Genomic DNA, 13,235 nt, shown 5'->3' on the forward strand with positions numbered 1-13,235 from the left:
TCAGAAAGAGAAAAACAAATACCATATGCTAACACATATATATGGAATCTAAAAAAAAAAATGGTCATGAAGAACCTAGGGGCAGGACTGGAATAAAGACACAGATGTAGAGAATGGACTTGAGGACACAGAGGGGGAAGGGTAAGCTGGGACGAAGTGAGAGAGTAGCATTGACATATATACACTACCAAATGTAAAATAGATAGCTAGTGGGAAGCAGCCACATAGCACAGGGAGATCAGCTCGGTGCTTCGTGACCACCTGGAGGGTTGGGATAGGGAGGGTGGCAGGGAGATGCAAGAGGGAGGGGTATGGGGATATATGTATATGTATAGCTGATTCACTTTGTTATAAAACAGAAACTAACACACCATTGTAAAGCAATTATACTCTAATAAAGGTGTTAAAAAAACAAACAAAAAAGATTCCACTTGGGAGATCAAATAAAATATTATATGTGGGGGAAAAAAAAAAGAGTAAACAGAAATCTAGGGAGTTAATGTTGTTCTCACGCTTTTAGGTGTCAGAGGTAGGATTCTCACCTCTCTAACTCATGCTCTTTTCACTCTACCAGGATACTTTCTTTAACTAATTGCCTATTATGCCACTGTTTCAATAGGAAATATGATTTGGGTTACAGTCTTTTGACATATACTAAAGTTAGAGATTTTCCCTGAACAAAAAAGTGCAGTGTTTTTAAAAAAGTACTATACTGGCATGCAAATAAAAAATAAAGGTTATAAAGTCTGGGAAATAATAATCAATGGTTATGATCATCTCATAAGGAAAATGTGAACAAACTTAAGAGTTTGAGGAAAATTAAGCAAAGAAGAGAGAGCCAGAGAGAGAAATGGAGAGAGAGAAAGATTGATTTAGAAACAATTGGTGGTAAATCCTCTCAGAAAAAGCAAAAGCTAAAGAGGGGCTTCCCTGGTGGCGCAGTGGTTGCGCGATGGTTATGATCATCTCATAAGGAAAATGTGAACAAACTTAAGAGTTTGAGGAAAATTAAGCAAAGAAGAGAGAGCCAGAGAGAGAAATGGAGAGAGAGAAAGATTGATTTAGAAACAATTGGTGGTAAATTCTCTCAGAAAAAGCTAAAGAACTTACAAATGTCTACTCTGGAATGTAGAGGGCTCAGAGATGACTTACTTATTGGCTCTAATATATAAAAGGTCATTATAGGAACACTGTTCACCACTTCTCTGTCAACATCAAGGTCAGAGTAAGATAAGTGGCCTTAAATTATAAGGAGAAATTTCAGTTCATCTAAGAAAAATCTTCTTGACATAAAAGGAAATTAAACATTTCAATATAAACCACTGACAGTTATAAAATCTGCATTCTTTGATATTCTTTAAAGATAAAATTGAAAATCTGCTCCCAAATTAGCAAACTAAATTGTAGGACTACTAAAAAAGTTTCTTCTGAATCTTGCCTCCATGGTATATCATAGTCAAATAATGTAATATAAAATACATAATTTATTAGAAATTAATTCTGCATGCATATGTTTATGTTTGTATCATTCAATTTCTCCCTTCTTTTAAAAAATTTTTAAAACATTTATTTTATTTATTTATTTTGACTGTGTTGAGTCTTCGTTGTTGCGTGCAGGCTTTCTCTAGTTGCAGCGAGCAGGGGTGCTCTTCATTGCGGTGCCGGGCTTCTCATTGCGGTGGCTTCTCTTGTTGCAGAGCGCAGGCTCTAGGCGCACAGGCTTCAGTAGTTGTGGTACGTGGGCTCAGCAATTGTGGCGCACGGGCTTAGTTGCTCCGCGGCATGTGGGATCTTCCCGGACCAGGGCTCGGACCTGTGTCCCCTGCATTGGCAGGCGGATTCTTAACCACTGAGCCACCAGGGAAGCCCAATTTCTCCCTTTTTATTTATTTATAAATTTATTGTATTCATTTATTTTTGGCTGCGTTGGGTCTTCATTGCTGTGTGCGGGCTTTCCGTAGTTGTGGTGAGCAGGGGCTACTCTTTGTTGTGGTACGTGGGCTTCTCAGTGCAGTGGCTTCTCTTGTTGCAAAGCATGGACTCTAGGCATGTGGGCTTCAGTAGTTGTGGCATGCGGGCTCAGTAGTTGTGCCTCACGGGCTCTAGAGCGCAGGCTCAGTAGTTGTGGCACATGGGCTTAGTTGCTCCACGGCATGTGGGATCTTCCTGGACCAGGGCTCGATCCCATGTCCCCTGCATTGGCAGGCGGATTCTTAACCACTGCACCACCAGGAAGTCCCCTCTCCCTTTTTAATAAATGTAGAAGTGTGAATGATAAAAGAAGCAAACTACTTGCTTCTTAGGTAAAATGGGAAAGTTTAGAGATAAGTCCCATCCATCTCTGAATCATCTGTTGATATCTGTAAAAAAATTATGAAAAGAATGTCTAGGATATAACTTACTTTACTGGCTCTCTTTATTACCAGTGAGTCTTGTCTTTGCCTTTGGCCTTGAAATAACCATTATTATAGGCCAGAGGTGATTTTAAGACATCATGTAAAGGAAATGCTTTTTTGCCCTTGTAAAGAAAATGTAGATGGTGAGAGGAGATGATTTTATTGACATTTCTGTGATAAATGCCTTTACCACTTACTGGTAAATTATTAATTTGTGCATTTTGCTGATGGAGGCAAGCTTTCTTTTGCTCATGTGTTTGACTGATTCATCACCATTTGAATGATTTCTTTCTTTTTTTTCTTGCTCAAATCTTAATACTTAAAACAGCTTGCTTTTTTCTTCCAAGTCACTTGTACTGCTCCCTGTTAGCTGTTCTTCTCTGATTTATTTGATGAAATTGAAAGAAAAACTATGTATCTAATGAAAATAGGTAGCAGGTTACTCAGTAGTATAAGGAACGGATTAACCCTGTTCAAAGGATTCTTACCCTCTCTTGCCCTGCTTGTGTCTCATTGATTTATTATTACTAACTGATGATTGAATATGCTAGTTTTGAATTCGTCTGTTGCACACAGTTTCTTTTTTACTTTGCTGAAATGCTTAAGAAAGTGCAATGTTGGTTTTTGGGTTTTTTTTTTGCGGTACGCGGGCCTCTCACTGTTGTGGCCTCTCCCGTTGCGGAGCACAGGCTCCGGACGTGCAGGCTCAGTGGCCATGGCTCACGGGCCTAGCCGCTCCGCGGCATGTGGGATCTTCCCGGACCGGGGCACGAACCCGTGTCCCCTGCATCGGCAGGCGGACTCTCAACCACTGCGCCACCAGGGAAGCCTGCAATGTTGGTTTTGACTTTATCCTTCTGCTCTTTTTGTGAAAGCCAGAGTGGTGATCACACAATACGAGAAGCTTAAGAGGCAAAGCTGTGTAAGTCTTAGCTTGCAGAACTTGGCTGTAGTGAGATCCCGCTTCTAAAGTAGCTTTATGAAATATTTTCACAGCTACAGTTGTTCTTAGTGTTTTGCTTATTCAAAAAGCCTAATTCTAATGACTTTTGCAATGGTTCACTCATGCCAGACTTCATCAATAACCATAATTAGGAATAAAAAGTACCATTTCAGTAAGTATAAATGGTAATATACAAAGCGTCCTCCATTCCTGTAACTTGCTCACCCTGCCACTGTATGTGACTTTAATTCCATTAGCCTAGGAGGCAGCTACAACGCATCTCAGAAAGGAATGGGGCTTCTGTTAACAGTACAAGTTCAGTTCATTCAGGAGACTTGTGAATCTCAAAGTTTTAGACAGGATATTCAGAGAGAAATAGCAATTGAAGATTGAAAGTAAAAAGCGTTGGGAATCAGCCAATGTATATTGCCCTAGCACATAAGTGAATTGCAATATTTTGAATAGATTTTCTGGTATAACGGGATTCTGTGGTAGTTAGGAAAAGGACAAGTAAAGTTAGGAATAAATTAAGATTTAAAGGATAAACAAGAAAGGCAACTGGAATTAACGGTTGACATTTTGACAAATGAGAAGTAAAGTAGAAGGAAAAGGAGAACAGAGATAAAACTTCATTTTTACGAAAAGCATGCTTAGAGAAAGTGAAGAATAAAAATATTCACAATGTAAGTAGTTTATATACTTATAACAATAGAATAGTTTGGAAGAAGTTGAACTGAATGAATTTTCCAGTAGAATAATCATGAGTGGGTAGTGTTTTAGCATCTGATGGATTCACCTTTTTTACTTACTATAACAACCTCCCATTTTTAATCAACCACCCATGGTATACTGATGTAATATAGAAATCTTCAAAAGCCCTATATGGTTACCAGTCTTAATATAAAGTGCAAAAGACTTATCCCCCAATCATTTTATCATTAGCCAAGTATTAAACAATTCACTCTATATTAATCAAACACATACATAATTCTCAGAGGTTTTGTTTCATACAGGCCAAACTGTATTACTTTGCAAGGTAAATACAATTCTAGTCAAACATACAAACAAACAAAAAAACCTTTCTCTTTGGCCCCTTTTGAAGGTAAATATGGCATTTCATTTGAAATAATGAAAATATTTATTTGGATACACTTTCACAGATATTTTCATGGATTCTTTCAGAGGCGGCTAAGGGTCATTTGATGACCTACTGAGAAAATTATCTAGAGACTACATGTTTTATATATCCTTTATCATTCATGCTATTGCATATTTTCTGGTAGCACTGAATCAAGTTTTCAGTTTTTCTGCTTTTTAAAAATAGAATGGCATTCTTTCAGCTTTTTTTTGTTTTGTTTTGAATTGTATTTATATCAGTATTAGAAGGCTTGACTGTGATTTCATACAACATATTCTTACCTTTAAAAAACAGAGATTAAAAAAAATACAGAAGCTGGCTTTTGCCTTGAGGTCATTTTTCCAACCAGCACTATTTGAGCACAGTTTTCAAGGTTTTACAAAGCTAGGAAAAGAAGACAAAGCTGAAGGTGAGAAGTTTAATGGGAGGCCTCCCATAAAGCCAGGACCTTAAAATGCTGCACCTTTAGCACACAGATGAACTAGAAATAAACCTGTCCCTTTCCTCAGGAGACTACAAAGAAACTGTTCCAAACTATGACAGCAAATGGAGAGGAAAAGAAAATTCTCATGAAAATTTGCAGTCACGAGCAACTCTTGCATAGCATTGTAGCTCAAATGAAAACTATCTTGGTACGCTGTGAACACCAAGCCAGGATTTTGATTTAAAATGCTTGGTCCTGGACTAGTGGTATCCCCAGATGCCACACAGAACTAAGACAAACCCTTTCCAGAAATGCATGCCTTCATATCACATCTCAAAAGATTTCCACAGATAAATCCCAAGGAAAAAGAGCATCTCCCAGTCAAAAGTCACCAGTTACGAAAGGAAAGAGGGGGTCCATGAACATGAGACAACTGAAACAATTGAGAGCAGAATCACCCATGCATATGATTAAAACACTGAATATGTTAGACATAGGGTATAAAATCATATATTAATAAATTTGAGGAAATAAAGAGGCTTGAAAATATAAGCACAATGCAAACAGATTAAAAAGAATAACTAATGAGGATTTCTAGAAATAAAAATGTAATAATTGCATTTAAAAATGTATATTTATAGCTGATCCATTTTGCTGTACAGTAGAAACTAACACAACATTGTAAAGCAACTATACTCCCATAAAAATTATTTTCAAAATAAATAAAGGTTGTTTATCAGTAAAGTAAAAAATAAAAAGTGAATAAAAATAAAAATAGAGTACATATATAGCTGGTTTATCACAGACTACAACGAGCTGAAGAGAGAATTTTAAATGGGAATAGAGAACTGAAGAAACTATCCACAGGGCAACACAGAGAGACAAAAACATGGGAAATATGCAAGAGGGGTTAAGAGACATAGGAGAGGGAACGAGAAGGTCTAACAAATGGGCAATGCATAGTCTCAAGACGTAGCTTCACTTATTTTTTTCCATCCTTTATTTCTTTATCAAATTATTGCTTCTTAGTTTCAGGGACTAAAGGTTTTTGCTTTAAACAGTACCTCATTCTTAGAAACAGAGCTCTGAATTTGATCCAAGATTTTCTTTATTTTAAAGTAATAAATTTTACCCATCAACAAAGCACTGTTTTATTATCTTTATTCTCTTTTTTTGCCATCTTAAAAGCTTGAACAAGACATTAATTTAAAAATTAAACACAGTGCACTTTTTATATTAATAGTTATTATTTACTGAGTGTTCACTTTGTTCCTGGAGTTTTACATCATTCCATTTAAACATTACATCAAGCTGATGCTTATGGTAGTTACATTTTATGGCCCAAGTTCTTGCAGCTCATAAGTAGAAGAACCAAGGTTTTAACCCAGCCTATCTGACTCCAAATTCTATTCTCTCATTGCTTGATCATCTAGTCAAATAAGTGTTGACTTTCACAGTAGAAAAGGTTATACATTTATTCAAATAACTCTGCCTCTCATCTGACCATTTATTTCATCTCTCTTTTGAAAGGTCTTTCAGATACAATTTCTTGCCTAAGCAAACCAGTGCCATTATTGTATAGTTCCTGGAGAGTCTATCTTGATCAGACAGATACTTCTATTTTCTTTGTCCTTCATTCTTATCCATCCTTATTTTACACTGCTCACCTCTTCCCAGTTTACACTCCTTCGCAATTGAGCCAACAGCCTAAGGATCCTAGGAAAAATTCTATGCCAAGACTGTCTTGGAGGTGAGAGACCCTGAGTAGAGATGTGCATGGGCTGGAATGGAGCTGTGTGGGTCTCGGTGTCTCAGAGGTATAGTTAGGCTTCCACAGAGTGTAGCATATTCAGAAGCAAACCGACTGGTGCAGTTCAGTTGTGCACCGACTTTTTGTTGTAATTTTACAGAAGGATGCAATTAGTTCAGAGCCATAAAAATATCTGGCCTGAAGCAGAGAATTTTGGGTATGTATCCCCCTGGTCAGTACTATAAGCCAAAGCAGAGCAATGATCAAGCAGCTGAATATCTATGTTTTGCGTTTTCCAGCCCCGCAATTTTAAGATGAAATGTGCAAACACTTATATCATTTTCCTTCTGGAAGGGCATCAGTCACAGCAGGAACTTTGCAACTAAATTGGAGCAATTAAAACTATTTTAGTAGTCACATCATTAAGTGTAAAAGTAAAAGTTTTCAGTGCTATCTAATATCTAAAAATGTTTTTCCAGTTTGAAATGCATGTGGTGGTAGTGTTGGGGAAAAGTTAGCATGTTTCAAGGTATTTATCTCTGAAATAATAACCTCAATTAGCACTTCTATGTACTAGTTATTTTATATAAGTTCTTTAGATGTATTAAGTCATATAATCCTTACAGCAACCCGATGATACAGATACCCTTTCCATCCCCAATTTGTGGACGAGGAAACTTAGGCAGTAACCTATCCAAATCACCAATGTTGGAGTTAGGATTGCATACATGGGCAGTTCTGTCTGTGCTCTTCATCAACTATACTTGACTGGTCATCCTTCTATTTCTTTTTATGTTTTGAGAACATATTGCACATAAAACATGAAGAGACAGTCACTTCATTTCTAGTAGATCTCTTATTTTTAAATTATTTGTATATGTCTGTTTAATTAGTTCTCTTAGAATCAAAGCTTTAGCGATATCCTTGTTATTACCTAGTTCACTGCCTTACAGATAGTGAGTGCACAATAAATACTTGTAGTTTGAATGAATTTTTTTTTTTTTTTTTTTTTTTTTTTTTGCTACACTGTGCGGCATGCGGGATCTTAAGCTCTCCAACCCGGAATTGAACCTGTGCCCCCTGCAGTGGAAGCACAGTCTTAACCACTGGACCGCCAGGGAAGTCCCTGAGTGAATTTTAACAGAGATTAATTCTGTCTTTCAAACCCTCAGAGGCTTTAAGGTAGAGATGCACATTTAATTCCTAGTTGGCTCAGATTCCTAACAGCAGTGACTTTTGAGATATTTCTGGTTTTTATTTTAAACATTTAATATGAAAAAGGGAAGTAAATATGGTCTGTACTATTAAGAAGAGTCATGCTTTATTAAATGCTAACATTACCTTTTTAAGAGTTCTTTAGTTTGAACTAGTCACACTTATCCTGAAAAATAATGCAGAATAAAACTTCTACTCTTCCTGAATTACTTTCCTCAAGCATTAAGTGATCCTCCCTGGTTCTGGTATCCTGTGATTCCTTCCACAAGCCTGATGGAGAAGTTAGGAAAGTTCAGAACATACCCCTCACCTCTGAGATGAGGGTCATGGAAAACAACGAGCATACCTGCTTCTCAGCATCCCTTGGTGCCTCTGTCAGAGACAGACTGCAGTCTGACAGACTACTGATCTGCCCCTTTATGGCATTTTTGTTCCTAATTCCACTCTTGTTTACTTGAAGAGCTAAATCTTTTTTCCACTTCTGCTTGAGAAAACAATTTTATATCTTTGGGACGAAATGTTTTTCATCAGTTCATTGTAACGTCTCTTTTCGGTGAACTTTTTGCCAGTGGAAGCCATGATGGTGCTGGTGGAATACGGGAGAAATTTGCTATGACCAGAGTAAAACACTTTTGCTTTTGTCCCAGCAATAAGGAAATAAGAGTCAATTGCTTTTCCCCATTTACATTTGCTCTATGTTAAACCATAAGAAAGTTGTCGACCTTTAATTGCTTCTAAAGTGAAAGGTTGCTGGATCACCAGGTATTTAAGTGGTTTATTTCTTCTAAAATTCTTGTGTTGGCAGCAATTGCTCTTTCTTGTTTTGGTTATCTCTCTTCCTTATAGATTCCTAGGAGAAAGGGCAGTATGCATTTTTATGTATGTGTCTTGGGAAGTTTAATTGTACAAAAGTGGTATTTCCCAAAGTGTGATCTGTGGACTATCACATGTTCTCTTAAAATTATTTTCCACCCCTTCACTCAGATTTGAAACTTCAGATTTTATTGATCTGGCTTGATGGCATTACACAAAAGTGTACCTTACATGAAAAGTTTGAAAATGGGCTGATTCTTTGTGATCATGACCCACCACTGTCAGAAAGGTTTGCTTCGTGATAAATGGCTTGCTGATTTTGTTCCCTAGATGATATGTTTTTGAGTTTTGAAACTCTCTTGGGACAAAATGCATCTGTGCTTTGCCACACTGAGAACAAAAATCAGTTTGAGGGAAAATCTGTCCTCATTTTTTACAAGAGGGGATGGTGATGAACACTTACCTCAGTGACTGGCTTCTAGATGTTATCAAGCCCTCAAATACCAATCTGCTCCCCCATTACACTCTGCTACCCACAAGCATCCAAGAGAAAGTTACAACTTCTGCCTTTCTAAAGGAGAAGCAAGGAAAGAAAGAATCCATCTTTCAATGAAATGGGCGAAGAGGCTAATTTACTTTCTTGAGAACAGCTGAAGGTGGTTTGATGAAACTTTAATTTGGGCATTTCATCCTCTCTGTAAACTCACCCTGAAGTCAGAATAGCAGAAAGGGAGATAAAGAAAACCTTACTCAAGCAATTATTTCCCTTATCCTGCAAATATTGGCACAGTAGAATAATTTCCTTAGCTTCCAGGAAATCAGTCATATCATGTATGAATGAATTCGACAGTGAAGATTAAAAGGTGTCATTCAGTTATCAAGCTCATGCCCTAGACAAGATGTTTTTATTCTTTGCTCTTCTATATTATCTGAATGATAAAATGATGTGCAGATTTCAATGGATCCATTTCCATCGTGGATTAGCTGCAGTGATCGAAACATTAGTTATGCTAGTATTCACTGATGATACATGTTTTATTTATTATGAATTTGGTAGAATGGTAAATTCAGTTTATAGCCCAGTGGTTTGAGAAGCATGACTTTATTCAACATTTTTCTTGAACTCTGACGGCCCATCCGTGTAAATAATCTCATCAACCTCTTGTGTGAGCCCATCCTTGAAGAGTTCCTCGTATGGATGCTTAATGAAAAAATATGCTGTGCTTTTGTCCTTGTCAGTGGTGTCAGAACATATGAGATGTTCAGCACAACTGCTAAATAAAGCTTCTGCTATAAGAGGAGACCCAGCAACATTTTGTCTGGATGAGTAAGCAGCATCCTCGGTTTCACAGAAAAAAGACAATCCTGAGCCCAAATGAAGGGCATAGTTATTTATGGTCATGTCTAGTGAGTTTTCTTCATGTAGGAAGTAGTCCTAAAAGTTCAGAGAAGTGACCTCCAAATCTCAGGTCTTGTGGACTTTAATTTCCTTAATTTTCCATGGAGGCTTCTTTTAATACCTGTCCCCAAAGATGCATTTATACCACTCAAGACAAAACTTATACTAAGATATATTTAAATCTAGAGTTTCTGAATTAGACTAACAATCTAGGGATGCTTACATAAAATACCCTGTGAATATAGTCAATGCATCAATTTACTTCATTGTAAAGTCATTTGGAAAAATATCACTTGACTATATAAATGTTTTAGAAAAAGCAAGTTTTGAAAATCTGAAATCCCCTTTTAAAATAAGAATAAAATAACTTTGCCCTTTAGGCACATGTATTATTTTTAAATTGAAAAATATTATATTCTTAGGTCAGACACAGTTATTTTCATTAAGGTTACTTATTTCTAAAAATATCAACTCTTTCAAAGCTAAATAATAGTACAATATAGTGAAATACTTAAATATTAATTAGCCTGGTGAGTTACAAAACAAAAAGATTCTGTCCAGTATATTTTGAGATTATATTATTGAAATTTAGGCTTGGGTTTTTTTGCCTTTATTATATATAATATAGAATCTTCAGATAATACACTAGGCTTCTTCTGTTTCTTATTAGCATGTGTGCATGTGTGTGTGTGTGTGTGTGTGTGTGTGTGTGTGTGTGTAATTGGCAATTTTTAGGCTATTATCTTCTTCCCAAAAGGAATACCAGTGAGCTATGGGAGAGAAGGATTTTGGAGCAATACCTGTATTAGTAGGAGGCTGGGTTAGATGGATATATTGTTTAAATGAATGAATCAAAGAATGTGCCAGTTTGGAGATGGACTAAACAAGAGTCCATGCATAGCTGCCTGATTGTAGCAGGTCTTTCGAAAGAATATTCTTTTACTTTCTGGCAGAATAATGCTTAAATCCTAAATACAAAAAGAAAATACAGTTTCTTGAAGCTAACTTTTGAAGGACAATCTACGTATTCCATTGATGATTAATACCAAATGGTAAGTCCTTCATGGTTAAGAAATATTTTCTTTCTTTCAGTCATTTCTTTTTTTCAAGTGGTTCCTGTTTAACTCGCAGTGGACCTAAAAATCAACCAATCACATCTACTTTATGTGAAACTTCCCTATATTTGAAAATTATTATTAAGTGTTTGGCTAGCCTTCTTTTTTCCAGGAAAAAAAAATTTTATATCTACTTTAAAAAAATTTTTATCCTATCTCTGGATTTTATCTGATGTTCCTCTGACATTTTTACTTATACCCTTTTTTTTCAGCACACAGTTATTTCCAATCATGTTCAATATAAAGGGTTTTTTCCCTGCAATATATTTTACATCCCATTGTTGTACTCACTCTGAACAGCCCTTCCAGACACTCCAGATACTCAGGATACTGAGGAGCAAAGCGTCATGCATTTTATTGCTGTGCTTCCATTGGGTTGATTTCTTTATACTGTTTTTCAGATAACATTGCTAAAATCCTCTTTTTTTAGCAATTCAGACAATAGCAATTGCTTCCTTTTTGTCAGCTATTGGTAGACAATTGAGAAATGTTACCTCAAGCCTCCAGCTTCTTTTGCTTTGGTTATTCAGCTTCTAATAGATATTTTATGTTGCTGGAATAATTGTACTTTGTAAATACTCTGTTGGTGACAGGTAATAGTTAAAAATTATTCTTTAAAAGATATGCAGAGGGCTTCCCTGGTGGCGCAGTGGTTGGGGGCCCTCCTGCCGATGCAGGGGACGCGGGTTCGTGCCCCGGTCCGGGAGGATCCCACATGCCGTGGAGCCTGCGCGACTGGAGCCTGTGCGCCGCAACGGGAGAGGCCACAACAGTGAGAGGCCCGCGTAACGCAAAAAAAAAAAAAAAAAAAAAAAAAAAGATATGCAGAGACATTTTCCCATTACTAAAAGATCACTTTGTTTTTTCCAAACTTTAAAAAATTTTTTATTTATTTATTTATTTTTATACAACAAGTTCTTATTAGTTATCTACTTTATACATATTACTGTATATGTGTCAATCCCAGTATCCCAATTCATCCCACCACCACCACCCACCCCCCGCTTTCCCCCCTTGGTGTCCATACGTTTGTGCTCTACAACTGTGTCTCATTTCTCCCTTGCAAACTAGTCATCAATTTTATACACATCAGTGTATACATGTCAATCCCAATAGCCCAATTCATCACACCACCACCCCAACCCCCCGCTGCTTTACCCCATTGGTGTCCATAAGTGTGTTCTCTACATCTGTGTCTCAATTTCTGCCCTGCAAACTGATTCAACTCTACCGTTTTTCTAGATTCCACGTATATGCGTTAATATATGATATTTGTTTTTTTCTTTCTGACTTACTTCACTCTGTATAACAGTCTCTAGGTCCATCCACGTTTCTACAAATGACCCAATTTCGTTTCTTTTTATGGCTGAATAATATTCCATTGTATATATGTACCACATCTTCTTTACCCATTCGTCTGTCGATGGGCATTTAGGTTGCTTCCATGACCTGGCTATTGTAAATAGTGCTACAATAAACATTGAGATGCATGTGTCTTTTCGAATTATGGTTATCTCTGGGTATATGCCCAGTAGTGGGATTGCTGGGTCATATGGTAATTCCATTTTTAATTTTTTAAGGAACCTCCATACTGTTCTCCATAGTGGCTGTATCAATTTATATTCCCACCAACAGTGCAAGAGGGTTCCCTTTTCTCCACACCCTCTCCAGCATTTGTTGTTTGTAGATTTTCTGATGATGCTCTTTCTAACCAGTGTGAGGTGATACCTCACTGTAGTTTTGATTTGCATGTATCTAATAATTAGTGATGTTCAGCAGCTTTTCATGTGCCTCTTGGCCATCTGTACGTCTTCTTTGGAGAAATGTCTATTTAGGTCTTCTGCCCATTTTTTGATTGGGTTGTTTGTTTTTTTAATATTGAGCTGAATGAGCTGTTTATATATTTTGGAGATTAATCCTTTGTCCATTGATACACTTCCAAATATTTTCTCCGATTCTGAAGGTTGTCTTTTCTTCTTTTTTATAGTTTCCTTTGCTGTGCAAAAGCTTTGAAGTTTCATTAGGTCCCATTTGTTTATTTT

General features: G+C 36.8%; 1 protein-coding gene across 1 annotated transcript in view; it reads left to right on the forward strand.

The window, feature by feature from the left end:
* Positions 1 to 13,235, forward strand: part of TRHDE (thyrotropin releasing hormone degrading enzyme) — a 443,586-nt gene that overhangs the window by 276,805 nt on the left and 153,546 nt on the right. The gene's annotated exons all lie outside the window — the stretch shown is intronic.

Source organism: Physeter macrocephalus, chromosome 6, assembly GCF_002837175.3.
Source record: "Physeter macrocephalus isolate SW-GA chromosome 6, ASM283717v5, whole genome shotgun sequence".
NCBI classification, from domain to species: domain Eukaryota; kingdom Metazoa; phylum Chordata; class Mammalia; order Artiodactyla; family Physeteridae; genus Physeter; species Physeter macrocephalus.